The following is a 27,853-nucleotide window of genomic DNA, read 5'->3' on the forward strand; positions in this document are numbered from 1 at the left end:
TAATAAAATAGTAATATGTAAATCGACCGAACGACTGAACATCAGAATGACCATCAAGATGACCTCTCGGATGACCATGCTATGACACACACTGGGGCCAGGCCAGCCAAGGTGGGTGTTAATGAGATTGGTCGAGGGGCTCGCCATCACCCCATGATCGCCCCGCAGAGGGAGGCCCAGGCCACCAGCCAATGGGGCAATCAACTGGGGGGTCTGGGATTGCCCCAAAGAGGAAGGCCCAGGCCACCCTCTGGGGGCGATCGAATTGGGAAGGAGGGGCTCCGCGATCAATCGCCCCGCAGAGGGAGGCCCAGGCCACCAGCCAATGGGGCAATCAATTGGGGGCTCCGCGACTGCCCCAAAGAGGGAGGCCCAGGCCACTCTCTGGGGGCAATCAATGTGGGGAGGGGGGCTCCGCGATCGATCGCCCTGCAGAAGGAGGCCCAGGCCACTGGCCAGGGGGCAATTAATGGGGGGGGGGGGTGGACTCCATGATCACAACAAAGAGGGAGGCCCGGGCCACCCTCTGCGGGGTGATCGAATGTGGGGGCTCCGCGGAACCGGAGAACTGGGGGTTGTGGTGGAGGACATGGGTGTGGGCGGGGGGTGGGGTGAGGCAGCCGGGGCCACAAGGCAGCGGGGCTGCGAGGGCCCCAGCAGCCAGGGCTGCAAAGGCCTACCCTTGCATAAATTTCGTGCATTGGGCTTGTAGTTATGATATAATGGGTTTTCATTAAAAAATCAGACTGTTTAATTTCCATCACAGGGAAGTCTCTTTGTGTTGTTTTTATGTATCAAATTCTACTTAAATATAAAACAGAACAGTCTCAATCAGTGCTTGAATGGGTGATTGGGCAGGAAAGATATTGTTCACAACATGCTCCAATGATCTCAGAGTCTCTAGGTTTGCAAAAAAGTTTATGAGTGAGAAAAGCAATTCTGACAATTCTGCTGCTTTGATGAATAAACTCAATGGGTTCCATCTGCCACTAATTTTTGCTTTTACTTTGTACAGGAGCAATACCCATTTATCATTCACTTAAACAACATTTAAGTTTTTCATTAAAATATAAATGAAAAACATTATTCCTTCAAGTGTCAAAAATTTAACAATATAAATACTGTCTGGTAGATCTGTACTAACTTGTAATTTTAAGTATGTTTATTTTTATTTCCTCACTTAGGATAGAAATTGGTTGTGTTATTCCTATCAAGTAGCTTTAAAGACTTAAATTATTTTCTAAATTTAAAGAATATCTATTTTTCCATCATCCTGACATACACATGTCACTTTGAAAACATATTTTTTTCAAGTACTTCAGTTCTGATATGATTCTAATTGTGTGATCTTCTCACAAATTAATTCCTTGAAAACGCAGAGATATAAGTGGAATCTAATGAACAAAATAAACTAAGAAAGAAAACAAAAATGCAGAGGGATCAGCTATGATTCATAAACTTAAAGTAAACAAAGTTGAGTCAGAATAGGCATCTTTCCCTGGCCTGAGTGGCTCAGTTTTTTGAGCATTGTCCTATGCACCAGGGGTCGCTGGCTCAATTCCTGGTTGAGGCACAAGTCCAAGTTGTGGGCTCCATTCCTGGCTTAAGACATGCAGGAGGCTCCATCTGCCACTAATATTTCTCTCTATCTTTCCCTTTTCCTTCCTCTCCCTCTAAAATCAATAAACACACACACACACACACACACACACACACACACACACACACACACATATATATATATATATATATATATAATTTCAGAGAGGAAGGGAGAGGGAGAGAGAGTTAGAAACATTAATGATGAGAGAGAATCACTGATCGGCTGCCTCTTGCTCGCTCCTCACTGAGAATTGAGTCTGCAACCCGGGCAAGTGCCCTGACCAGGCAGGTATCAAACCGTGACATCCTGGTTGGGCAAAAAAACAAAAAATCATTTTTTTAAGTAAAGAATAAGCATTTTAGCCTTGGCCAGTGTTTTTAAGTGGCTAGAGCATCAGCCACGCACTGAAGGGTTTCAGGTTCAAGTCCCAATTAAGATCACAGACCTGTGTTGCAGGTTCAATCCTCAGCCCCGGTCAGGGCACATGCAGGAGGCAACCAATCAATGTGTCGCTCTCACATCAATATTTCTCTCTCTCTCTCTCTCTCTCTCTCTCTCACTCACTCACTCACTCTCTTTTGCTCTCTCTCATTTCCCTCCCTTCCTTCCACAGTATCTCTAGAAAAAAAAAATCAATGGAAAAAATATCCATGGAAAAGGATTAACAAACAAACAAAAAGAACAGGTATTTTACTATAAAATAATCTATAAATCTGTACATATATCAACTCATTTAAATATTAATTGGATATTTGATAAAATGTAAGTTACCACATAAGGTGTTAGAAATATAAACATTGATGAGATCATAATTTAATTTAAAAAAAATAACATTAGCCCTAGCTGGTCTGGCTCAGAGGTTAGAGCATCAGCCTGTGGACTGAAGGGTCCCGGGTTCAATTTCGGTCAAGGGGCACATACCTTGGTTGCAGGCTTGATCCAGGGCATGTATAGGAAGTAATCAATTGATTTGTCTCTCTATCTCTCCCCCTCTCTTCCACTCTCTCTAAAAATCAATGGGGGAAGGGGACGGGGAATATCCTCAGGTGAGAATTAACAAAAAAGGGAAAAAAAGAGAAGTAACATTATCATGATTTTTTTTGTCTGTCATAATACTATAATACCAATATGAATAAAATATCATGGGACTTCAGATTCAAGATGGTAAACAGAGCAACTAAATTGATCTTCTCTTCCTCCCAAGATACATTTGGAATTATAGTAAAATAAATCATATCAACCTACAAGAACAGAGAGAATGAGAGGAGATCAGCAACAAAAGAGAGATTTAAACAAATTTTTGGAAGATGAAGCAAAGATTAATTAAATTGTTCTGAATGGTAAAGGTCAAAGGGTGAAATGGGGCTAAAAGAAGAGGGCATTTTGGTCTATTTAGATAATATCTGACTTCTTCATCCTCATATAGAAAATTCACAGCAGTGAGATCTTCCTTTCTATAACAGTCAAGGGAGTGGTTTACACATAGCTGAAAATAACTGACAAGTTTAAGTAGAAAAAGAATTTATTAAAGAATTTGGGGTACTTCACAGAACCTCAGCACGGGCCCGAAAACCCAACTAATAAAGCACATAGCCAAAAACTACACCCAAAATCCCATGTAGATTGCTCTCCAAATACTGGTCTGCCACCACACCAAGACACCACATGTTAAGACTGAAATCTCAATGTCTACTACATCTGAGTTCCTCTGAGCTCATCTGCTCTTTCATATCCCACACTTCTCATCTAAAATCTGGCATGAATTCCTATAATTGGTAGAGCCTAGTTCACAGTCTATATCCAGGCAGTAAGGCAACTTGGGAAAGTATGGATTTATAAAGCAGAGAATTCCCCAAACATAGACAAAATATTCAAAGATGGCCCCAAAAGGAAATGGTTGTAGGAAGGTGGGACTGGAGGTAACTCTGTACATAATATGATCCTGAAGCTGCAGAAAATAAAACAAAACACAGAATGGAACAAGGGGGGGGGGGGGGAAGTAATAGCTCAAACTTGAAGCCACTATTCCAAATAAGAATATGAGTTCAGAGGGCTTCAAAGAATGAAATAGAGCCTAAAAAATAAAGAGATTAAGTAAAAAAAAAAACCTGAAAATTAAGAATATAATGAAGAAGACCCAGATTTCCTCTCCCAATAAGAAAATATAAAGTTAATTGAAAAACACTTTATAGAAATTCCTGATCTAAATGTGAACCAAAATAAAATATGGCATAAATCTGTGCAAATGCTGGATTTAAAGAATCCATTTGAAAAATCAATATTTTAAATAGCAAAAAGTGATTTGCAACACACCCCAATTTATTGATTTTTCAATTGTTTTGGTTCAACCTATAGACAAAAATTAAATATTTAATTAATTACAATACTGACATAAAATATTATTAATATTCTCACCATAATTGTCAACTTTGGGTAGTATAATTATATAAGGAAAGATAGTTGGAAGGCAAAGGGCTAAATATCCCAACTTCATGAAGTAGGAAGTCAAGAGAAACTATACTTAATGGAACAAGAAATAGTGGTGGGAATTACCAATCATAATAATAAAAGGCCAAGAGGTGTCACAACCAAAATGACCAAACAACCAGTAGCCATGAGGTGGCATTGACCACCTCAGCCTGGGTCGGTGGGTGGTGGTGTTGGCCTGAGCAAAGCAGCCCGGGTCCCAGTGGGTGGTGGCCGTGGCCAGAGCGAAGCAGCCCAGGTCCTGGGTGCCAGAGGGTAGCTGGTGCCAGCAGCCAGGGGAAGGAAGGCCTATTCTTGCATGAATCTTTGTGCATCGGGCCTCCAGTGTAGCAATAAAAGAGCTCATAAAACTAATGTAATTATATGTAGAGGAAGGAGAAAGAAAGAAGGTGAAATTAAAAAGCTAAATTCTTTTCTACCATGGTATCTGTTAAATGAAAAGAATAGCAAAAGCAATCCGTATAAGCATATTATTTTAGCCCTAGAAAGGTAGCCACAGGTCTAAGAACCAATACCAGAAATGGTTCAAGTTAGTTGTTTCCACGACCAGTGCTCACATAGTGAGGGTAGTGGGCTTGGGCACTACAGTTTTTAATTGCATTTGGGTTTTGTAGCCATATGCATAGATTATTTTCATGCAAAAATTATTATTTAGTCCTTTTAATTAAATAAAGTGTTATGAAATTTCAGAGAAAATAGCTACTATCAAAGTCCAAGGGGCCAACAAAATTTCATAGAAGTGAAATTTTAATTGAACTCCAAGAAATATGAAAGAAGAAGAGTATAGTATTGAATTTCTTCTATTTTACTAGTTAGATTCACAATATTTTCACTTCTCTGATAGCAGGCTCTCTGCTAAAATCAGTGTTATTTTACAATCACCAATGGCCTGCTAGCAGCTGTGATTTAGTTGTCACTGACTGCATGAGGCACTTGCCTCATTACAGACTGGATAATTTTAACCCATCAATATTTTGGTCAACAAACCATTTACGTAAAGACCATTTAATGAAGGAATATGAGCCCTGTGTACTATCTAGAAACCTTACGTTGACATCTTATGATAATATCACCAAAGAGCAGCATAAAATTTGCAAAATGGGCCAACCTAGAAAAAAATCTCAGAAACAATAGTGAAGCATTCTTTTATGAAGTGCCATGCCACAAATATTCTTGATAATCCAGAGAGTATGATATTGATAGGGAAAACACTGACATCAACAACACTGAATTACAAAGTGATCAAAAAGAAAACCAGATTCCGAATATGAAAAAGAATTCCTTACCCAATTTCTTTGATTTGTGCTTTCTTATGAAAGTAATAGGATTTAAACAAAAAAATCTTCATTTAAATAATTCTAAAAGAGCTCTCTCAGTAGGTAGAAAAAAATTCTAAAAGGTGAGAAAGCATGTGAAACAGTTAAGTAGAGAGGGCTCTTTCTTTCTTAACAGTACAAAAACAATGGTTTACCTTAAAAATCCACAATGTCTAGATTTAAAGAATCGCAACTACCTAGAGAGAGTGTTAATGAAAAGAAATCAGAGACACTTACTTCTAGTTTGGAGAAATTATAACAGATCCCAAAGGTGAGTTAAGATTGAACTGCCCCTTTGAAGAATGGGGAGGATATGAAGCATATTGTAAATACTATTAAAAAAACACATTCAAAATCAACCAAAGAATATCAATAAAACACAACAGGACCTCCTCTGAGAACTGATTTGCAAATTTGGAATTAAAAGACAAAGAAGCCACTTGTCCAAATGTCTGCTTTTTATGGAAAGAATATTTTTACATCCTGTTTGTTCTGTGCAAAACCCTTTCTCCCCCAAGTCAAACCTGTGACTAGCAGTGTTGTTGCAAGATACTCAGGCCACTAGAGAAATACCCAGCTACCTCCTACGTAGGTCTAATATAATAAGTAGTTAAAATTCTAAGAGATAACATTTTAACAATATAACAGCCAACTGCAACTCTTGGGAGCTTATGAATGTGTCAATATACTTTCTATCTGTTTACTCTATGTATGTTTATAATTTACTAGTATTTTCTCTTTCACCTCCTAAATGCTAAGCAGTTTGGTTCAGAAATTTAGTTGGTGTATACAAAAATCTAATTATTTTATTATCTCATGCTTATAGTTTCTTAATTTTCATAGGTTTAGACACCCAGAGAATACCTGCTAGTTAAAGTGAAATGAGAATATATAATTCTAAGGAAAACTAAGTTGTCTTATGCCTTCAAAAAACAGATATTTGGTAACAGCTGTTCTTAAACACGAGTTCACATTTTTAAAGCCTATTATAATACTACTAGAGGCCCAATGCACGAAATTCGTGTAAGGGGCTCGGCCCTTGCAGCAGCCCTGGCTGCCTCATGGCCCGGCTCCCACCCACTAGTTGTTCCCGAAGGTCGTCTCAGAAGATCGTTCTGGAAGGTCATTCTGCTGTCCAGCCTAATTAGCATATTAGCTCTTTATTATATAAGATTATAGAAGCTCCTGAGTATCCCTATTTGACTCAAACCTTTAACTATTACACAGCACAGATAAACACTTATATAAATATTTCTCTCTTTTCCATGTCCAGCGCTGCTAGAGAGAGGTCTGGTTCCTGAGTAGGGGCGACCAGGGATTGAGAAAATGAAAGAGACAGACACAAATACAGTAGGAAAAGCTGGGACTGGGTGGGACCACTGTCCTCTGATGGAGAGACAGGAACCCAGAGCCAATACAGCGTGTTCATTTTATACAGCAAAAACCAGGAAGTTTTACTAAAGGTCAACACAAAGGAGATTATGTGCATTCTTGGGTGGGCCCGAGTCATATTCACTCCTGGTGCTTGGCTGGATTTAGATAAGAAAACCCCCGCCCTGGTGCCTGGGCTGAAGGTCAAGCTGACAACACTCCTGCCTCTGGCAAGGTATGTTTCCAGGACGTGGCTCTGCCAGCACCACTGGATTCAGCTGACAATAATTAAAGAAATGCTCATGTGCCTTCCCAGATGCTCTCTACATCTCACCATTTTTTTTTTGTTTTTAAGCTACTATAATAAAAGTAAAACTTAAATATCAAGAACAAAGCTCTGACTATTAAAATAATAACAAAACAATGCCGATGCAACACAGCAATAAGTGAGAAATCAAGCCACCTACATGTTAACATTTATAGCTACTACATGAAAGTTTCTTTTGCGGCTGGTGTATATTTACTCAAGGCCTCGGACTTGGCTGCACGAGACTTTACAGAAGACTGTCAGCTAACCAATGCTAGCACAGCCAGAAACATGGTTGAGGAAGTAGCTTCCACTTCTTGCTTTTCTACCATCTGCTGGGCTTCAGTCTTTAACTTCTTCAAATGACCCCATGTTGGCACCTCGGTCCCTTGGGTCGCCTTCAGTTCTCTTCTTCCACTTTGCTGTCATCGGGGCAACTCTCAGTCTTTTGAATGAAGGGACAAGGAGCTTCTCTGGGCCCATTGTGGTGATGGACGTAATGCTCTGGCACCCAATTTGGCTGCACTGCTCCTTCTGGAAAGATACAAAACACCACCTCTTCCCCACATCATTACTGGATCTGGTAAAACGTGTCTGGTTTGTGCATCCTTCCACTGGGCTAACTTGGCGGAGGCTATTGTACAGGAGGCCTGATGCCTTTTAGCTGCTGTATGACCCTCTGCATTGCAATTCAAAAAATTTAAAGTATAAAGAGCATGACTGAGTTTGTTTTGAGGTGACACATAACATCCGTCTCTCCCTTTTTGTTTTAGTAATTGCATTTTAAGAGTACGATTGGCTCTTTCCACTATTACTTGACCTTGAGGACTGTAAGGAATACCAATTTTATGACAAATTTGATATTGTTGACAAAAGTGCTGAAAACCAGAACTAGCATATTCGGGTCCATTATCTATTTATAGCTCTAAGGGAGGTCCTATGACTGGAAAAGCTGCTAGACAGTGGTTAATTACATGCTTTGCACTTTCCCCTGTTTGGGGAGTAGCAAAAATGAAGTGTGAGCATGTATCTATGGAGACAGAGACCCACCGAAATCTGCCAAATTCAGGTATATGAATGACAGCCATTTGCCAGATTTGATTAGGTTTAAGTCCTCAGGGATTTACCCCTAATGCTGGCACAGGGAGGTGGATAACACACTGACGACATTGCTTGACAACGTGGTGAGCCTGCTCTTGGGAAATATGAAATTCCTTGTACAAGACAAAGGCATTTTGATAATGTAGGGCATGCGAGGCCTATGTCATGGAAAATGGCATGACTTCCTCTACTGAGGCAATGAGGTCATCTACTTCTTCATTACCTGCAGGGATCCAGAAGGCCAGAATGGAATCTAATATAGCCAATAAAACATGAAAATTGTCATTCTCAAACAACCTTTTGAAGGCTGAAAAATAAATGAAAGAGTTCCTCCGAATTAGTGTGCCCTATTGTAGCTGTTTCAATATTTTGGCCATACTTACCACATAAGCACTATCACTATAGGTTGATGGGCTCCATAGCAAAATCAGTCAAGGCATAAATAAGAGCTTATATTTCTACTCATTGTGCTGAAATATAAGGGGTTTGTTGCAGTAGATACAACCTTTCCAGAACTGGATCCAACTGTAAAAATGGCTAATGCCTGAAGAATAGCATCTCCTTTGATGTGGCAGCTAATGCAATTCCCTGAACGTAAGCTGGTCCCATATCAGCACAAAAATGCTTCCATAGTAAGTAATCTCCAGGTTAGAGACAAGCCTCGGCAACAATATTAAGCCTCTGGTAACCTTCCACTATTAGTTCCCCTGAACATTAGTTGACCTAGACTGTGGACAATAAATGACACTAATTGGATTTCGCTATCAGTCTTTTTTGAGTATATAGACGTAAGTTTTGGTTAGGGAGGCAAAATGCAAACTATTCACCTTTAAGGATCCTTGGTTTAGGGAAGATAGGATTTGCTTGATGGCCCCAAACTGCTTGGGATTCATATTTTAGATGGTTGCAAACTGCTGTTACATGCGAGTCACGAAATTAGAAAAAATAATTAAGTGTCTTTATATACACTGAATAAAAACTTTCTTAGGATTCCTAAGTATATTGAATAAATTTGTCATTTCTCCCATAGAGATTTCTAGATAAGGTCTTAACTAATTAATGTCCTCTAATAACCTTTAAAAGTCATTTAGGGTCTTGAGACAATCCTTTCGTATTTCTACCTTCTGAGGCCTAATATATTGATTTTTAGGTACAGTTCCTAGGTATTTGTAGGGCATTTTCCACTATATTTTTTCCTAGAGCAATCTCTAAGCCACATTTAGGGGGTTTCTTTTAAAACCTTTTACTTTCTTTTAAACAGAACAACCAACTTGGTTGTTTTTTCAGAAAAACTAGGAGACATGCTGGCCAATACTGCAATATATACATCTCAAGTAAAGTAACTTTATTTTTCTTTATGGTGTCTCATTAATGGGAGTTTTAATACCCAAATAATAACTTTTTAGTTTACTTTGTAAATAGTAGCGGAAGAGATTTTAAAATTTCTCCTTTTTAAATTTACTTTTAAACAATATTCTTTTGCAATTTTTACTGTGGACTTTGTTAGAACCAATTGCTTATATGTATTTAAACAGATCACAGTTATTAATTTTTATTTGATAATGCTTCCCACGTGATTTCAAGTATATTAGATCAGCCTAATTTAGTTCAAAAATATTTCTTTTAAGAGGAGAGAATGCATCCTTGAATCATTTCAGGGCCCTTGAAATGTCCCAAAGGTATCTCTCGGTTAAAGTCTTGAAATTTAACTTGGAAAGTCTATCAGATATACATAACCCAAAGATTATATTACACATTTCAGACATCAATTAAATTAAAACTGGTCTTAACATTAAAAATTTGGTTCAGACCATAGAATTAATCCTTATCCTCTAATTAGGCCAACAAAATACTATTTCCTAGGTTGAAATTCCACTACATGCAATACACATAAGGCTCACAATACACTCCAAACCAGCAATCTCTCCAGAGAAAACACAAGAACCATTCCTCTCAAAGATGAACCTCCATACTCCATGCACTCTGCCATCACAAGCATACAATTTCTCCCAACCTAACCTGAGCTCCAAACTTCCAGAAGCCTCAAACTCTAGCCGGCAAGACAATCACCTAGCATTTCTCAAATTAGCAACATATCCACATTTCTAAGGATATATTTCAAACAAAACACAAGGCACACTCAGTTAATAGATTCAATTCTATTCTCTAGATTCTTCACACGAGGCAAACTCAGACTGATGTTTCAGTACCTTGTCATTTTAAAATACCTAGATATTTAGCCATGTTCCAAAGTCCTTAACTTAACCAAGGACTTTGGAAAACTATGTGTAGTCATATATATTTACCACTGAAAAAGATTTGCCATATACCTTTCATTTTAGTTATGTATATTTTTCCATAACAACTTTGATTTTAAAGTCAATTATTATTACCCAAGGCATTTTCTTTGGCAAATTCTGTAACAGAGGTAACTTACTGACTTTCAGTGGCTTTAATGTTAAAGTATTATTTAACTTTTCTTTATAAAAACAGGAGTGCCCCAGGACCTGTGAGGCAACCTTGGAATGCAGTCCATTATTATTCAAGAACTACCCTTTTTATGGAAACACTAGTCTTCTTGCCCAAATACAGCCTTGTGTCATTTTTGCCATCTTTTAAAGAAAAACAGTCTTGGGGTTTATTTTATAGCATCCGTGAAGAGATATGGGACTCAGTTCAAGAGCCACCCCAAATCAGGTGGGGCACGCCATTTCTCTTAATCTAGCCTTTATCTCGTCATGAGTACAGAAATTCTAGACAAATCCCTAAATTGTGAGAAATGTCTCATCTATCCAAATTTCAAATGATGGACTGGGAAGTAAAAACATGGCAAAATGAGACTTTTAATAACACTCCCGGGAGTGGGCATCCATTTTACAGGATCACCAAAAAACTAGTCAATGGGCTGGGGCCTTTTTTAGTTACTTCCTTCTGTCTAGGGAATTTTCTTAGAACCTGTGTTATCGGCCATGTGTACCGCTCATCCATTTACATGCTTCACATCCTCAGGGCTGGCCTGCGCGTGTTTATGCGTCACAGGCATGCTTGGAATTAACTGACCTTTGTTTAAACTTCCCTGGGTTGCAAATTTTTACAGATTTTACACTTTCAAGTTAATCTTAGAATCTTAAAATTTTAACACAACACAATAAAAATCATAAATCAGAGAAAAGAAGATTAAAGTTATAATACAGACACATAGAAAGAAATTTAACTAGCTAAAAGTTTCTGGTGGCGTGGGAGGGAAAAAAAGATTTTTTAAGATAAAGGATGATTGGCAGTTGCTGAGAAATTCCTTTAATCCTTTCTACTTGGTTCAGCCCAGTTCAAGTAGTTTGAGCCTCCAGCAAAATCAAATATGAAGTCACTTTTGGTCAAGTACCTGCATCCAGCCATAAAGGCTGGGCAGCTGCGAGCAAAACCTTTCTTATCATCTGAGTCATCCCGCTAACAGTGACGCTTGCCCGCTCTGCCTCAAACACTAGCTCCTGCTCATAATTACGAGGTAAACCTTTTTCAGGTGGGCTCTTGACTGCGGTCGAAGGAGCGACAAGCGGAGGCGGAAGAGGCACAGAGGGGGAAGTGGTATTTTTAGAGATTCACACCCCTTCACTGTAGGCTGTTAGCTGTGGCTACACCCTGCTTAGACATTCTTAAACTCTCCTGCGCTGGATAAGGCAATCACAAATTAAAGACCATAGTGTAGGAATAGGAGTCTTCTCTGAACCTTCTGCTGTGTATTGGTCACGCAACAGCTTTTCGACCTTTTCCCATGTTTGAAAGTTGGCAGTTCCCTCTTCACGAAACCAAGGGCAAGTTTCATTAACAAAACTTAAGAAATCAAGAATCTGCCTACACTTAACAGAGCAGCCTCGAGCTTTGAGCATAGTTTTAAGCATTTGAGGGTAGAGGTCTCTTTCCTGAGACCTTGAATAGCCCATGTTTTACACCCAGTTCTTACAACAATCCACTCCTTACCTTACTTCGTTAGTTTGTTGCACGGTGCACTTCTCGAAGTGACCCCTGCGCCTGACTTTTGTGCCCCAGTATTCAGGTCCCTGGATCCGGGTGCCAGATATAAATTTTTCTCTCTTTTCCGTGTCCAGCGCGGCTAAAGAGCGGTCTGGTTCCTGAGCAGGGGCGACCGGGGATTGAGAAAATGAAAAGAGACAGACACAAATACAGTAGGAAAAGCTGGGACTGGGTGGGACCACTGTCCTCTGATGGAGAGACAGGAACCCAGAGCCAATACAGCGTGTTCATTTTATACAGCAAAAACCAGGAAGTTTTACTAAAGGTCAACACAAAGGAGATTATGTGCATTCTTGGGTGGGCCCGAGTCATATTCATTCCTGGTGCTTGGCTGGATTTGGATAACGAAACCCAACCCCTGGTGCCTGGGCTGAAGGTCAAGCTGACAACACTCCTGCCTCTGGCAAGGAATGTTTCCAGGATGTGGCTCTGCCAACGCCACTGGATTCAGCTGACAATAATTAAAGAAATGCTCATGTGCCTTCCCAGGCATTCTCTACACACTTATATTAGTACACTCCCAAAAATTTTATAGAAATTATTGGCCCAGCAGTAAAGCCTCTTTCTCTCAAAAACTCGCTGGCTCTTTCCTTCCCTTTCCTCCCTCCCTCCCTCCCTTTCTCCTCCTCCTCTTCTCATCCTCTTCCTTCTCCTCCTTCTTCCTCCTTCCTTCCCTCTCCCCCTCCCCCTCCTTCTTTCCCCCTACTCCTTCTCCTTCCTCTTCTTCACCTTCTTCTTCCTCTCTCTCTCCACTTACTTTCCCTCCCTTCCTTTCTCTTTTTCATTCATTATTATACACATATGTATATACATTTGTAAACCTATATTATTTCTAGATTTTTTCCACCAATTGGCAAAAACTTTAAAATTAAACTAATACCACAACGCCCCTAAGAGTCTGCAGTAGGTCATTTTCATTTGCTAGTCCACAGTACTCTAATTTGATTTACTATGTCCACAGTATAGCACAAATTTTTTTTCAAATAGTTCTCAAATGTATGACTCTCTCCTTGATATTATCCACAGCCCACTAGGCAATGGCTCCCCACAACTCTGATCACTCTGCAGCAGTCTCCATGCTATGCTAAGCACAGCCACAAGAATAACCCAGCTGAGTACATTACCTAAGCATTTCAATGACCAAGCAAATAGTCTCCCACTCTTATCGAAAGTGAACTGTTTTCACTTTGAGGGAGACTTTATTTGGTACCATAAAATTGTATGGTGGGAAGAATCTAGCCTACTAATTTTATGAAAGAACTAGAGGCCTGGTGCACAAAAATTTGTGCACTGGCTGGGGAGGGGAAGTGTGCGGGGTGTCCCTCAGCCCCACCTGTGCCCTCTCACAGTCTGGGACCCCTCAGGAGATAACCACCTGCTGGCTTAGGCCCGCTCCCCAGGTGGCAGATGGCAGGCCCGATCCCTCTGTGCCTGCCCCGCCTCCCCGGGTTGTGCACACGACAGGGCCGATCCGGGGGTTGGGGCGCCGCCCCAGGTCAGGTTGCACATGGGACGCCCAGGGGGGCCAGCTGATCACTGCTGCCATGCCCGGATGGCGGCAGTGCAGGCTGGATGGTGCTGTCCCACCCTGCCTGCAGCATGCAAATTATCCGCCATCTTTGTTGGTGGTTAATTTGCATATTGCGCCGATTAGCCAATGGGAGGCACAGTGAAGGTATGGTCAATTACCATGTTTGTCTATTATTAGATAGGATAAGTGACTGGCTGACTTTCATTCAGTAAGAATCAGTATCCCCCCAAATTCCCATAGCCTACTTAAACATATTAAGTGTTCACAATTCTAAAAAAGATTTTAAACTTCCAATTTCACTGCACTTAAATTTGACAATTTTTATTATATATCTAGCATTTCTGTCTCTGATATTTCTTATACTTACTAAAATTCGCTGGAAAATATTAAAATTGCATTAATCACATCTTTAAGCTTGGCATGTCAGATTCAAGAGTTACAGAACATATATATTTGGTTTTCATGTTGAAGCCAATCGGAAATATGAGGATAACCCTAACACAGAACTATTTTAAAAGGTTGTTAAGTATGTAAATATGTATCTTACAATAATATCTCCCCAATAAAACACTACATAAGCAGAAACAGTAATTCAAGAGAGTCACTCCAGTTGATGAGAGCTTCAATTCAGCAGGAATATATAATTTTAAATGTACATATATATATAAATTATAATATAATGTAAAAATAACATATTACAATGTAGCTTCAAAATATATAATGTAAAAACTCATAGAGTACTATAGAAAAAAGGCAGAAGTCCACATAGATGGTGGGATATTTTAACACACTCTTCTAAAGAATGAATCAAATAAGCAAAACAATAGATACACAATATATGAGGATATATGAGTTGGGAACAACACTAACAAATGACATTGGGACAACATTAACAAATTTGACACACATTGAACTCTGCTCCCCCCAAATGCAGACAAAATATTATTTTCAAGGACCAATGTTGCATTTACAAAAACTGACTATACACAAAGATAGAAAGCATGGTACAAACAGAACCAAAGGACTAAAATCAGACAGACCACATCCTTTGACCACAGAGTTTTTAAGACAGAAATAAATAGCAAAAAATATAACTGCACAAATGCCACATGTTAGGACATTTTAAAAAATCTTCTGAGCAAATGATTAAACAAAATAGATAAAATTAAAAACAATATATATTTTAAACTGATAATTTTTTTTTTTACAAAAGCATCTCAAAATTATTTCATGCAGATTAAGGATTCCTTGAAGGGAAATTTCAAATAATTTTTTAAAATTCCAAAAATAAGAAAGGCCAAAAATTAATGAGCTATTATTCATCTTGAGATGTGAGAATAGAAGAAAATTATAAGAAAGTAAAATGGAGAAAATAAAGATAAAAGTTGCAATTAATAAAATAGAAAACAAGATTCAAGCTGGCAGCAAAATAGGTAGAAACTGCACTCATCTCCTCCCAGAACCAACCTGGAAGTACAACTAAAATATAGAGCAATCAACCAGGATAGCCAACTGAAGACCAGCTGAAAAGAAGCCTTATAAATAAGGATTTACAAAAGAGACCACATTGAGACTAGTAGGAAGTATGGAGACACAAAAAGAACTGGCCCTGCTCCCACAGGCAGCAGTTGAGATTCTGGAGGCACCCCCTGAGAAGTGTGGGGTCTCATGCCCAAACTGGGCTCCACATTCCAGAGCATCAGAGCCAAGAAGAGACACCCACATAACATCTGGCTGTGAAAAGCAGCAGGGTTTCTGTCCGCCAGAGAGAGAGAAGAGTCTGCTAGAAAAATAGGAACCCCCTTACAGGGTCAACATATAAAATCTCGTTTGCAGCCATTCACCCTGTGATCTGACAGAATGAGGGCAGAGCAGGCTACAATTGTATGAGAAGAAACTGGGGTTCTGGGGAAAGAGCTGAGAAAACAACTTCCAGGATATCTATGCTGAGTCGTTCTACAACACCATAGATGCCATCTTTCTTGGGTTGAGCTTGCCCTTCCATACAGCATCAGCCTGGGGGAAAGCAATAGCACCACCCTGCAGACACTCTGTTGACCCATCTTGCAGAGCTTCTGGCCTGCTGAGGAGTGAGAGGCCTGGGATGTGGTGTAGAGGTTTGGGCAGACTCAAGGGATGTTAGTGACTGAGTTGTGTGGCTTTCCTGTGAACCTGACTGGTGCCTCTTCTTCACGGTAGAACCTCTGAGCTCCCAGGGGCCCCAACCTCATGACTTTTGGAGGTTCCACCCTGCTGAGCCCTGGGCAGAATCCAGGACAGTCTGAGGTGTGTGGCTCTGGGATGGAAGCCATAGCCCCCAAAATCCCTCAAACCTGACAAGCACTTCCTCCTCTCCTGACTCCCAGTGGCCCCTCCCTGCTGGGATCAGACTCCTGGCAGAATCTGTGACAGACTATGTTGTGTGGCCCTAGAACAGAGGATATTTTTTTATCTCACACTTGATCAGTAGTCTTCCTTTCACATGGACAAATTTTGGTCTGGTTAGGCCTGATAAACTTTGCTGGCCTCATCCTGACTACTCTCTGAAACTCCGACCCACACAAAGGTGTGCAAGCACCCACTAGACTTGGTAAACCCTAGGACATTTGCTGAGGGACCTCAGACCCAGTTCTGGCACCAAGGCTGAACCCATATAGATCTGGAGAACACTCTCACTCCTACCTAGTAACTCACTGAGAACCTATTGCATGCAATTTAGGTACTGCCAGAGTTTCCTTCAGTGGCTGAGCCTAATAGGCAGCTGGCAGGTGGGGGCAGACAGAAGTGGACCTAGGGGCTCACAGGCAGAGTCTGACATTGACTTGCACCAGAATCATTCCCAAAAGGCCCCAGAATCAAAACATCCAATGGCCAGCTTCAGGCAACAAACAGCAGTATTCAGTTTAGCTTTACAATCAACATATCCAAAGAGATATATCAGCAGGTACCACACTTTGCTGAGGCAACTTCCTCTCTATGTGGTCAGCACCTGCACAGCAGCTAGAACATTGTGGTTGGGGTTGATCCTCACATTCATCCAGCCTGAGGGTTGATTCCATACATGTATGGGTAAATAGCAATCAAGATTCAAACGGAGGACCCACATAACTCACATAAAGGACATTTCTAAAGCACCCAACACAGGTAATCAAGGACACTGAGCCACAAACTACAGATAAGGCCACTCTACCTAGACTGAGAATCATAGCAGATAAAACTAACTCATAGAAACAAACACAGAGGCAGCCAAAATGGTGAGACAAATAAACATGCACCAAATGAAAGAATAGGAGAAAACTCTAGAAAAAGGGCTAAACGAAATGGAGGCAAGTTTACGAGATATAGAGTTCAAAAGAATGGTTATAAGGATGCTCAAGTCTCAGGGGAAGAATGGATGAAATCAATGAGAACTTAACCAAAGAGAGTAAACATAAAAAGGGATATAGAAACCATAAAAAAAGAACCAGTAAAAAATATCTGAAATAAAGAATACACTAGAGCAGGAGTCCTCAAATTACAGCCCGCAGGCCACATGCAAATACAAATATTGTATTTGTTCCCGTTTTGTTTTTTTACTTCAAAATAAGATATGTGCAGTGTGCATAGGAATTTGTTCATAGTTGTTTTTTTTTAAACTATAGTCCGGCCTTCCAACGGTCTGAGGGACAGTGAACTGGCCCCCTGTTTAAAAAGTTTGAGTACCCCTGCACTAGAGGGAATAAACAGTGGTTGGATGAAGCAGATAATTCAATCAGTGATTTGGAAGACAAGGTAGAAAAAACATCCAATCAGAGCTGCAAAAAGAAAAAAGGAATTTTAAAAATATAAGGACGTTTAAGGAAACTTTGGTACAACATGAAGAGTAACAACATATACACACAAAAGTACCAGAAGGAGAAGAGAGAGAACAAAGGATTGAGAAACTGTTTTGAAGAAATAATGACTGAAAATGACCCTAACAAGGTGAAGGAAAAAGATACACAAGCCCAGGAAGCACAGAGATTCCCAAATAAGATGAACCCAAAAGCCCCTCACCAAGACACATCATAATTAAAATAGCAAAGGTAAAAGACAAGGAGAGAATCTTAAAAATACCAAGAGAAAGACAGTAAGTTATAAGGGAGCACCCATGAGTTTATCAACAGAACCATTTCAGGCCTAAAGAGATTCATATGAGACATTTAAAGTCATGAAAAACAAAGACCTACAACCAAGACTACTTTACCCAGCAAGGCTATCATTTAAAATTGAAGGAGAAATAAAGAGCTTCCCAGACAATAAAAAGCTAAAGGACCTCATTACCACCAAACCAATAGTACAAGAAAGGTTAAAGAGCCCTCTCTGAGGAGAAGAACAAGACAGAGAAGGATGAGAAGAAGGAGGAGGAGGAGAGAGGAACATGGATTTAAAGAATAAAATGACAATAAATAAGTACCTATCAATAATCACCTTTAATGTAAATGGTTTAAATGCTCCAATCAAAAGACATAGGATAGCTGAATGGGTAAGAAAGCAAGACCCATATATATGCTGTCAACAAGAAAACCACCTCAAAACAAACAGACTAAAAATAAAGAGATGGAAAAAGGTATTTCATGGACATGGAAATGAAATAAAAGCTGGAGTAGCAATACTTACAAAATAGACTTTAAAACAAAGGCTATGGTAAAAGACAATGAAGGACATTACATGATGATAAAGGGAGCAATCCAACAAGAGGCTATAACCCTTGTAAACATTTATGCACCCAACATAGCAGCACCTAAATATATATAAAGCAAATCTTGATGGACATAAAGTGAGAAACGACGGTAATACATTCACAGTAAAGGACTTTAACACCCTATTGACATCAGTGGATGGATCTTTCAGACAGAAAATCAACAATGAAACAACAACCTTAAAGGACACACTAGATAAAATGGATTTAATAGATATCTTCAGAGCATTTCACCCCAAAGTAGCAGAATATACATTATTTTCAAGTGCACATGGAACATTTTCCAGAACAGACCACATGTTAGAACACAAAACATGTCTCAATAAATTTAAAAAGATTAAAGTCATATTAAGCACCTTCTCTGACCATAATGGTGTAAAAATAAAAGTCAATCATAAGAAAAACACAAAAACACATGGAGATTAAATGACATGTTACAAAACAATCCATGGATTAACAATGAGATAAAGGAAGAAATCAAAAGATACCTTGACCAATGTCATAGTCAATGGGCAAAACTAAAACTATTTCCCCTAAAAACAGGAACAATGCAGGGATGCACACTTTCACCGCTCCTATTTGACATAGTACTGGAAGTGCTAGCCATAGTGATCAGACAAGAAGAAGAAACAAAAGGCATCCAAATTGGAAAAGAAGAAGTAAAGTTGTCATTATTTGCAGATGACTTGATATTGTACATAGGAAAACCTAAAGACTCCATCAAAAAACTACTAGAACTAATAAATGAATTTGGTAATGTAGCAGGATACAAAATTAACACTCAGAAATCTATGGCTGTTTAATACACCAATAATGAATTCACAGAAAGAGAAACTGCAAAAACAATCCCATTTACCATTGTAACAAAAAAAATTAAGATACCTATGAATAAATTTAACCACGGAGGTGAAGGACCTGTACTCAGAACATTACAGGATGCTGAAAAAGAGATAGAGAAAGACAAAAACAAATGGAAGAATACACCGTGTTCATGGATTGGTAGAATCAACATCGTTAAAATGTCCATACTACCCAAAGCAATCTATAGGTTCAATGCAATCCCCATTAAAATACCAACAGCATACTTCAAAGACCTAGAACAAACTATCCAAAAATTCATCTGGAATAAAAAAAAAGACCCCGAATAGCTGCAGCAATCTTGAGAAAGAAGAACAAAGTTGGAGGGATCACAATACCAGATATCAAGCTATACTACAAAGACATTGTTCTCAAAACTGCCTGGTACTGGCACAAGAACAGACATATAAACCAATGGAACAGAACAGAGAACCCAGAGATCGACCCAAGTCATTATGCTCCATATTTAACAAAGGAGGCAAGAGCATACAATGGAGTCAAAACAGTCTCTTCAATAAATGGTGTTGGGAAAATTGGACAAATACATGCAAAAAAAAATGAAACTAGACAACCAACTTACACCATAGACAAAAATAAACTCAAAATGGATAAAGGACTTTAACGTAAGATAGGAAACCATAAAAATCTTAGAAGAAGCCATAGGCAGCAAAATATCAGACATATGTCATAGCAATATCTGTACCAATACAGCTCCTAAGGCAATGGAAATAAGGAGAAAATAAACAAATGGGACTATCTCATAATAAAAAGCTTCTGCACAGTGAAAGAAACCATCAACAAAACAACAAGAAAGCCCACTGAATGGGAGAACATATTTGCCAATGTTATCTCCAATAAGGGTTTAATCTCCAAAATTCATAGGGAACTCATACAACTTAACAAAAGCAATCCAAGCAAAAAATGGGCAAAGGACCTAAATAGACACTTTTTGAAAGAAGACATACAGAAGACCATGAAACATATTAAAAAATGTTCAAAGTCACTAATCATCAAAGAGATGCAAGTTAAAATGACAATCAGATATCACAACACACCTGTCAGAATAGCTACTATCAACAAATCAACAAATGACAAGAGTTGGTGAGGATGTGGAAAAAAGGGAACCCTAGTACACTGCTGGTGGGGATGCAGACTGATGCAGCCACGGTGGGAAACAGTATGGAGTATCCTCAAAAAATTAAATTTGGAACTGCCATCTGACCCAGTGATCCCACTTCTAGGAATATATTGTAAGAAACCCAAAGCACCAATCAGAAAGAATGTATGCACCCCTATGTTCATAGCAGCACAATTTACAATAGCTAAAATCTGATAAAAAGAGCCCAAGTGCCCATTAGTAGGTGAGTGGATAAAAAGGCTATGGTACATTTACACGATGGCAGCTGTAAAAAAGAAAGAACTCATCATTTGCAACAGAATGGGTGGACCTGAAGAGCATTATGCTAAAGGAAATAAGCCAGTCAGAGAAAGATAAATATCACATAACCTCACTCATATGTGGAATCTAATGAATAAGATAAATCCAGACACATAAAAACATGGAACAGTATGAATCTCAGAGGGAAGGTGGGAGAGGGAGAGTGGGTGGGAAGATACCAACCAAAGAACTTGTATGCATATATGCCTAACCTATGGACACAAACAATAGGGTGGTGAAGGCCTGGGGCAGGGGGTGGGGTGGGCTAGAGGTGTCAATTGCGGGAAAAGGGGACATATGTAATACTTTCAACAATAAAGATTTAATCCTTTTTTAAAAAAGAGGAAAAGAGAGCAGTTTGTGCTCAGCTCAATCTCATTACTGTAGATAGTTCTAAATTTCTTTAAAGGAGCCAGAAATATATAATCCTATATAATAAGAGAATAATATGCTAATTATCCATTATGCCGTAACCTCATGACCAATCTACAAGAGGTGGAGAGCTACAGGAGGGCGGGGCAGTGAGCTAGGAGCAGGGAGAGCTGCAGGAGGGCGGGGGAGCAGGTGGAGAGCTACAGGAGGGCGAGGCAGTGAGCTAGGAGCAGTGGAGAGCTACCAGCTGCGGTGGGTGGGTGGCCAGCTGAGACAAGCTACAGCGAGCTACTCGCACACGGATTGATGCGAAGGGCTACTAGTTGAGTATATAATCTCAAAAAGTTTTAATGTTGGCTCAAATTACTTTTAAATATTAAGGAGGCCAAAATAAAGTCATTTTATAAACTCTGAGCAATACAAATATACATAAATATCACATAATCTCACTCATATGTAGAATCCAATGAACAAAATAAACTGATGAACAAAACAGATCGAGAGACACTGAAACATGCAACAGACTGATGTATTTCATAGGGAAGGGGCGGGGGAGGAGGGATGGGAAGAAATTAACCAAAGAACTTATATGCATACTAAAGGCCAGATACATGAAATCCATACAAGAGTAGGCCTTCCTTCCCCTGGCTGCCGGCACCAGCTTCCCCCTGGCACCCCAGACCTGGGCTTCCCTGCAGCCACAGGCAGGCACTTGGGACCTGGGCTTCCCTCGCAGCCCCGGCTTCAACCAGAAGGTCATCCAGAAGGACGTCCGGAAAAATGTCTGGTCTAATTAGCATACTATGCTTTTATTATTATAGATCTGCATAGCTCATGGACAAACAATAGTTCAGGGAAGGCCAGAGGAGGGGGCAGGAATGGGATGGAAGGGGGTCAATGAAGGAAAAAAGGGGACATCTGTTATACTTTTAACAATAAAGATTAAATAAATAAACAAATAAGAGAGAAAATGTTCCAAAGAGATGAATTGGAGAGAGGCAACTCTTCTTAAAAGTTTTTGCTTTAAAGGGGAACAACACCTGGCTGGTGTGGCTCAGTTAGTTAGAGTGTTGTCCATAACCAAAGGGTTGTGGGTTTGATTCCAGCCAGGCTTTGGGTTCGATCCACAGTTGGGGCACCTATAGGAGGCAACTAATTAATGTTTTTTTCTCAAATCAATGTTTTTCTCTCTCCCTATCCCTTCTTCTCTCTCTAGGATCAATGAAAAAAGCTATCTTTGGGTGAGGATTTAAAAAAATAAAATAAAGGGAAACAAAGAAATGGCTTAATCTTACAAATATAATATTAAGCAAAAGAATCTATGAAAGAATGCCTCCAGAAAAAAGAGACTTATGTAATACTTTAAACAATAAAGAATTTAAAAAAAGGAAGAAAGAAGGCCTCCTATCAATATATATAAAACCCTAATATGCAAATAGACCAAACAGTGGAACAACCGAACAACCGGTCACTACGATGTGCGCTGACCACCAGGGGGCATGCATGGATCATAGTGGGCATTGGCAGCAGGTGGCAGAGCTGGGAACATGGTGGGCATCAGCCATGGTGGGATGGTGGAGCAGGTGAGCGGGGGTGCCAGACCAAGGCGGGGCGCCAGTTGCTGTCATTGGGCTGAGCCTCTGGTGGTTACTGAAAATTCTTTGCTCCCATGCACCACAGTTCCACTGGGCACTTGCACCTGCTGCCAGCGCCAGCTCTGCTCATACCCGCTGCTGGCGCCCAGCGCTGGCCCTGATCACTCAGCACTGTCAGTGGGTGTGAGTGGCGGCTGCTGGCCCCAATTGCCCCTGAGGGCTTCTCCACCTCCCCCTGCTCCTGAAGGGCAATCAGAGCTGGCAGCCACTGCTCACACCCGCTGCCAGCGCTGGAGCCACTGCTCACACCCACTGCCAGCGCCAGAGCCGCTGCTAACACCCGCTGCTGGTGCCTCGCGCTGGTCCTGATCGCTCAGTGCCATCAGTGGGTGCAAGCGACTGCCAGCCCTGATCATCCCTGAGGGCTTCTCTATCTGCCCCTGCTTCTGAAGGCTGATGGGGGCAGCAGCCACCGCTTGCACCCACTGATGGTGCCGGCCCTGCTCACACCTGCTGCTGGTGCTGGCCCCTATCGCTCTGTGACATCAGCATGTGGGAGCGGCAGCAGTGGCGGGGGCTGCCAGCAGACAGGGGACAAGGGGCCGTGGTGGGAGGGGCAGAGCAGGGGCACAGAGGATGGGCCGAGACCTGCCCCTGTGTCCACCACAGCCTCCCAGCCCACAGTACCTTTCAAGGTGCATGAATTTGTGCACTGGGCCCCTAGTATTTATATAAAATTCCAAAAAAAAACCTTGTGACCAGGAAGGATAAAGGAAAAGGTTTCAGAGTAATAGCAATGTGTGTTTTTTCTTACATGGTGAATAGTGGGCATTTGCCTATTGTCACAAAGTTTTAAAAAGTATTTGAGAAGACCAGATTTAAATTAAAATTCTAAAACATTTGTTACATAGGTTTGGCCAGTTGGTGAACATTTGTACCTTTCTGGTTTAATTAAGAGAAGGATTTGTAAACCACAAAAAATCTTAAAAATTAAATCAGACTATAGCCATTTTCTTGATTTTTAACTCCATAGAACTCTCTGTGTGTTTGGCTCTGAGTATGAAAAAATGCAGTACAGTAACTGCCAAGACATTCATTTTTTAATGGATATTTTAGTTTTATTTCCAAGACCTCCTGAGATATTGCACTTCACAAACACAAACCATTTGGTTATATAATAGTGATCTAAGTGTGAAGACATGACTGTTTTTTCTTGGTAAATTCGTGAGAGTAAAATCCCCACATTACAAAAGAGGAATAGAGCTTCTGCCAACCATAATGATGCTTCTAAGCCATGAATGAGTTGGCTGTGGACTATGAGTAGTCAGATCCACCCACTGTTCCCAGTTGTTTTGCAAAAAGCAAGGAGAGCCCTAGCTGGTTTGGCTCAGTGGCTAGAGCATGGGCCTGTGGACTGAAGGGTCCCGGGTTCGATTTTAGTCAAGGGCACATGCCCAGGTTGTGGGCTCAATCCCCAGTAGGGGGTGTACAGAGGGCAGCCAATCAATGATTCTCTCTCATCATTGATGTTTCTATCTCTCTCTCCCTCTCCCTTCCTCTCTGAAATCCATGAAAATATATTTAAAAGAGCAAGGAGAAGCCAGCATATATCAGTTCTGCTGCTGGGGGTTCATTCAACAGTTTGTTGAATTCTTTGAACATCTGCTTCAAAGGAGATGATTATCTACTTCAGCGGTTCCCAACCTGTGGGTCGCGACCCCCTTGGGGGTCGAACAACCCTTTCACAGGGGTTGCCTAAGACCATTGGAAAACACATATATAATTACATATTGTTTTTGTGATTAATCACTATGCTTTAATTATGTTCAATTTGTAACAATGAAAATACATCCTGCACATCAGATATTTACATTATGATTCATAACAGTAGCAAAATTACACTTATGAAGTAGCAACGAAAATAATTTTATGGTTGGGGGTCACCACAACATGAGGAACTGTATTAAAGGGTCGCAGCATTAGGAAGGTTGAGAACCACTGATCTACTTCACCAGAGCATAAGAGAGAAGGCAAATAAATGCCTGAATGATTGGTTTATGAGACTTCCAGCCCAAAAGCAAAAAGGCCCTGAAACTAAGTTCAAATGTGTTCATAAAAGAATACTTCCAATCCATTCCATTCTCCCTCACTGCAGACAACACACATGCTGGTGGGAAGACATTATTTTATATCAAAGCCACCAAAAAAGCTAGACCACTTCTAAACCTATCCTAATGGCTGACAACTAAATCTTAAATAATTCTGAATTACAAGTGACAACAAAAGCCATTCTAATAGTCTCTGTCTGCTTAAGCCAAAAGTTGTCTGTTGTTGTTGTTTTAATAAAAAAGAAATGAAAGGTTCAATGACACTTTATAGTACACACTGCTTGTATAACTTCCTGTGTGTGTGTGTGTGTGTGTGTGTGTGTGTGTGTGTCAATTCCTAATTTCTGGCTTATCAGTTTAGTTAACCTCTGCTATTTTCTGGGATTCATTCCAAGGGGACCAAAATGCATTACTAAAATTGGCATCTCTGCTCCTGAGCTTAATTCAGAGAGGCTCTGAAGTGGTCTGAAACCATTTTTTTAATATTCTACACACAACTTTATGCTAAAAAGTAACAAACACTGTTCAAGATCAGTAATTGATAGGAAATGTGAAATTTTTAGTTTTCCTCCAAAACAATTTTTATGTATTCCAAATGTACAATGCTGAAAGAGAGTAAGTACTTTGCTGATGGCACACGGTTTTTTTTGCAATGTTACAAATACACTACTGACTTAAAGTTGAACAAGGTTTTTTAAGGTACTGTGAGAGATGATCTAAGTATTTACACGTAAACTATATATTTCTGAACCCTTTTGTAAGTGTTTTTTTCTCTTTAATTTTGGTTTGAAAAACCTACAGGTACAAATCATAAATGCCTATATACAAAAATGCCAAGAACCAATGTCATGAAATTATGAATCTAACATGCTAAAGAGTTCCAGAGTTATACATTTTTTTTAGTTGGGAAACATCTTAGTTATTATTAGAAGGCCCTCAGAATCCCAATCCAACCCCCTAATTTGACAGATGAGGAAACTGAGGCCCAGAGAAGTTAAGCTAACCAGTGTCACAGACAAATGGCACGTCATACCAAAATTCTGACTTCAAGTCCAAAGCTCTGAAAGAATATTTGTTTCCACATCCTTTAAGATTTGGGGAAAGAATTTTAACAGAGAACACTCTAAGCAACCCCTCACTATAAGGATCTCCTCCAGGGTTACAAGAGCCCGTGTCATCCTGTTTACAAACGCAAGGGAAATAGCACCCACAACACCCAATTTCTGAGCCAGCCTCGTCAAACCTGAGATTTCCGAAATGATTCCCCAGTCGGGTCTCTTTTTCTCACCTCTACGAATCCCTTTAAACAAGCGCTTTGATTGGGATTGGGTCTTGTATTTTGTTTTTAATTTGCTTGAGGATAGCAGGAAAGGGTGGAAAGCAGAGGCTCGGGTCTATAACACACTTTTTTTTTCCTTCTGTCATCCAAACCAATAAATCCTTCCTCCAGGACCCAAGGCTTATGGTTTAAGTCGCAGTCCCTTCCGTCCCAAAGTGTAGGAAGGAGACGGAAAAGAAGTTGGCGGGTTGGCCCGTCCTTTCCGTGGCGCCCGGCAGGTGCGCCCAGGCTCGCTGGCTGCCCTCAGTCCTGCGCCCGGATCCCCCTCGCCTCCGTTCCCCCCACCCCCTGGTTCCCAGCCCGGGGGAAGCCGAGAGCTCCCCGGCGCCCCTCCAGCCGCCCCCCGGCCGCTGGCCTCTCAGGTGGCGCCGCTGAGCTGCCCCGAACTCCGGGTCCCCAGGTGGCCCACGGGCTCCGGGCGGGCCACGCGCGCCCCAGCGACCGGCTCCTGGATTCCTCAGGGCCCGAAGAGGAGGCAGTGGGGGAATGGAGGAGAGAGAAGCGGGTCTCACCTCGATGCCGGGGTCCAACCCAGACGGAAAGCAGAGATGGCGGCCGCACCCGGGCTCTCGCACTCGCGTGGCTCTGGCTCAGCCGGTGTGGACTCTGCAGTGGGGCGGCTCCAAACTCCTCATTGAAGGGGCCGGGCAACTCTCGGGAGAGTGGAGCGCAGCCGAGGGTGTGGGGAGGAGGGGCCGAGGGGGAACGGGTGGGGAGGGGAGAGGGGAGGGAGAGCGGGATGCTGCCAGCGCCCCTCTCCACGCTCGCTCCGGGGCGGGAGGAACGGACCCAGCGGGCGGCCAGGTGACCCGGGGCGCAGGTGACCGAGGCGGCGGCTGGGATACGGCTGCGGGTGGCCGCGGGGAGGACTACCGGGAGCTCGGGAAGGAAGACCCTCTGCGTTCCCTGAGGCAGAAAGCGGAGGCAAACCCAGCAGGAAGGCGGCGCCACTCCTGGATGCTGCCGTCAGCTACAGCGCGCCCACCTGAAGCCAGTGGTTCTCAGACTCTTAGTTGGGCTAGGAGTCCCCCTGTTCCTCCCACTTCCAGACTTCCAGGCCTCTGCTCCCTCAGGGGTGGGAAATGTGCCATAACGATTTCAGTAACTGGGGGGAGTGGAAAAGGAAAGAGAATTGAAAAGCCCAGGAGTAGTGAGGTAGTGGATTTCCTGTAACCAAGGATGTCAGCCAACCATATTGGTCATGCTTGTAAGGAAGGCTGAAGAGGCCACTTAGGCATCAAGTGGGGGGCTGGACTAAATGGCCACTTACCTTTCTCTTGAAAATTAATGGCTTTTGATATAGGGAAAAAAAAAGCGTCCTTGACCAGTCTGATTCTGACCTCAAAGTAAATAGACATTTTCTTGCTCTCTACTCAAAATGTTCATCCATGGATTTGTTTATTAATTGAGGAGGTCCTGTGTGCCAGACAATATGCTAGGTGAAGTTATTATGTTCCTTGAACTTGGGGTTGTGGCAGACAGACAAGCAAGTATTCCTATAACTATTCATTGTGATAGATGATACAGGGTGAGGAAGAATGAATTAAGTGGAGTGAACATACTCTAGGTCGGTTGGATAGTTAATTTTAAAAGGTTTCTAGACATGAACTTACCTAACGCCCTCACAGGAAGAGGCATCGGAAGCGTAGAGAGAAAGGAGCCCAGAGATAGATAA

The 27,853-nt window shown here is 41.2% G+C and overlaps 1 protein-coding gene across 4 annotated transcripts in view; it reads right to left on the reverse strand.

The window, feature by feature from the left end:
- LEPR (leptin receptor) overlaps nt 1–26,901 on the reverse strand; it is a 94,770-nt gene extending 67,869 nt beyond the window's left edge. Inside the window, exons 1-2 of one of the 4 annotated variants that reach the window (XM_059689270.1) lie at nt 26,691–26,901; nt 26,083–26,192 (exon numbers count right to left, since the gene is read on the reverse strand). The gene's annotated coding sequence lies outside the window, so the exon portion shown is untranslated. Of the gene's footprint in view, nt 1–12,163; nt 12,519–26,082; nt 26,193–26,690 lie in introns of those variants that run through there. The other 3 variants (XM_059689269.1, XM_059689271.1, XM_059689272.1) reach the window with 3 other exon arrangements.
- Nucleotides 26,902–27,853: the final 952 nt, after the last annotated feature.

The sequence above is a fragment of the Myotis daubentonii genome, chromosome 3, assembly GCF_963259705.1.
Source record: "Myotis daubentonii chromosome 3, mMyoDau2.1, whole genome shotgun sequence".
Classification (NCBI taxonomy): domain Eukaryota; kingdom Metazoa; phylum Chordata; class Mammalia; order Chiroptera; family Vespertilionidae; genus Myotis; species Myotis daubentonii.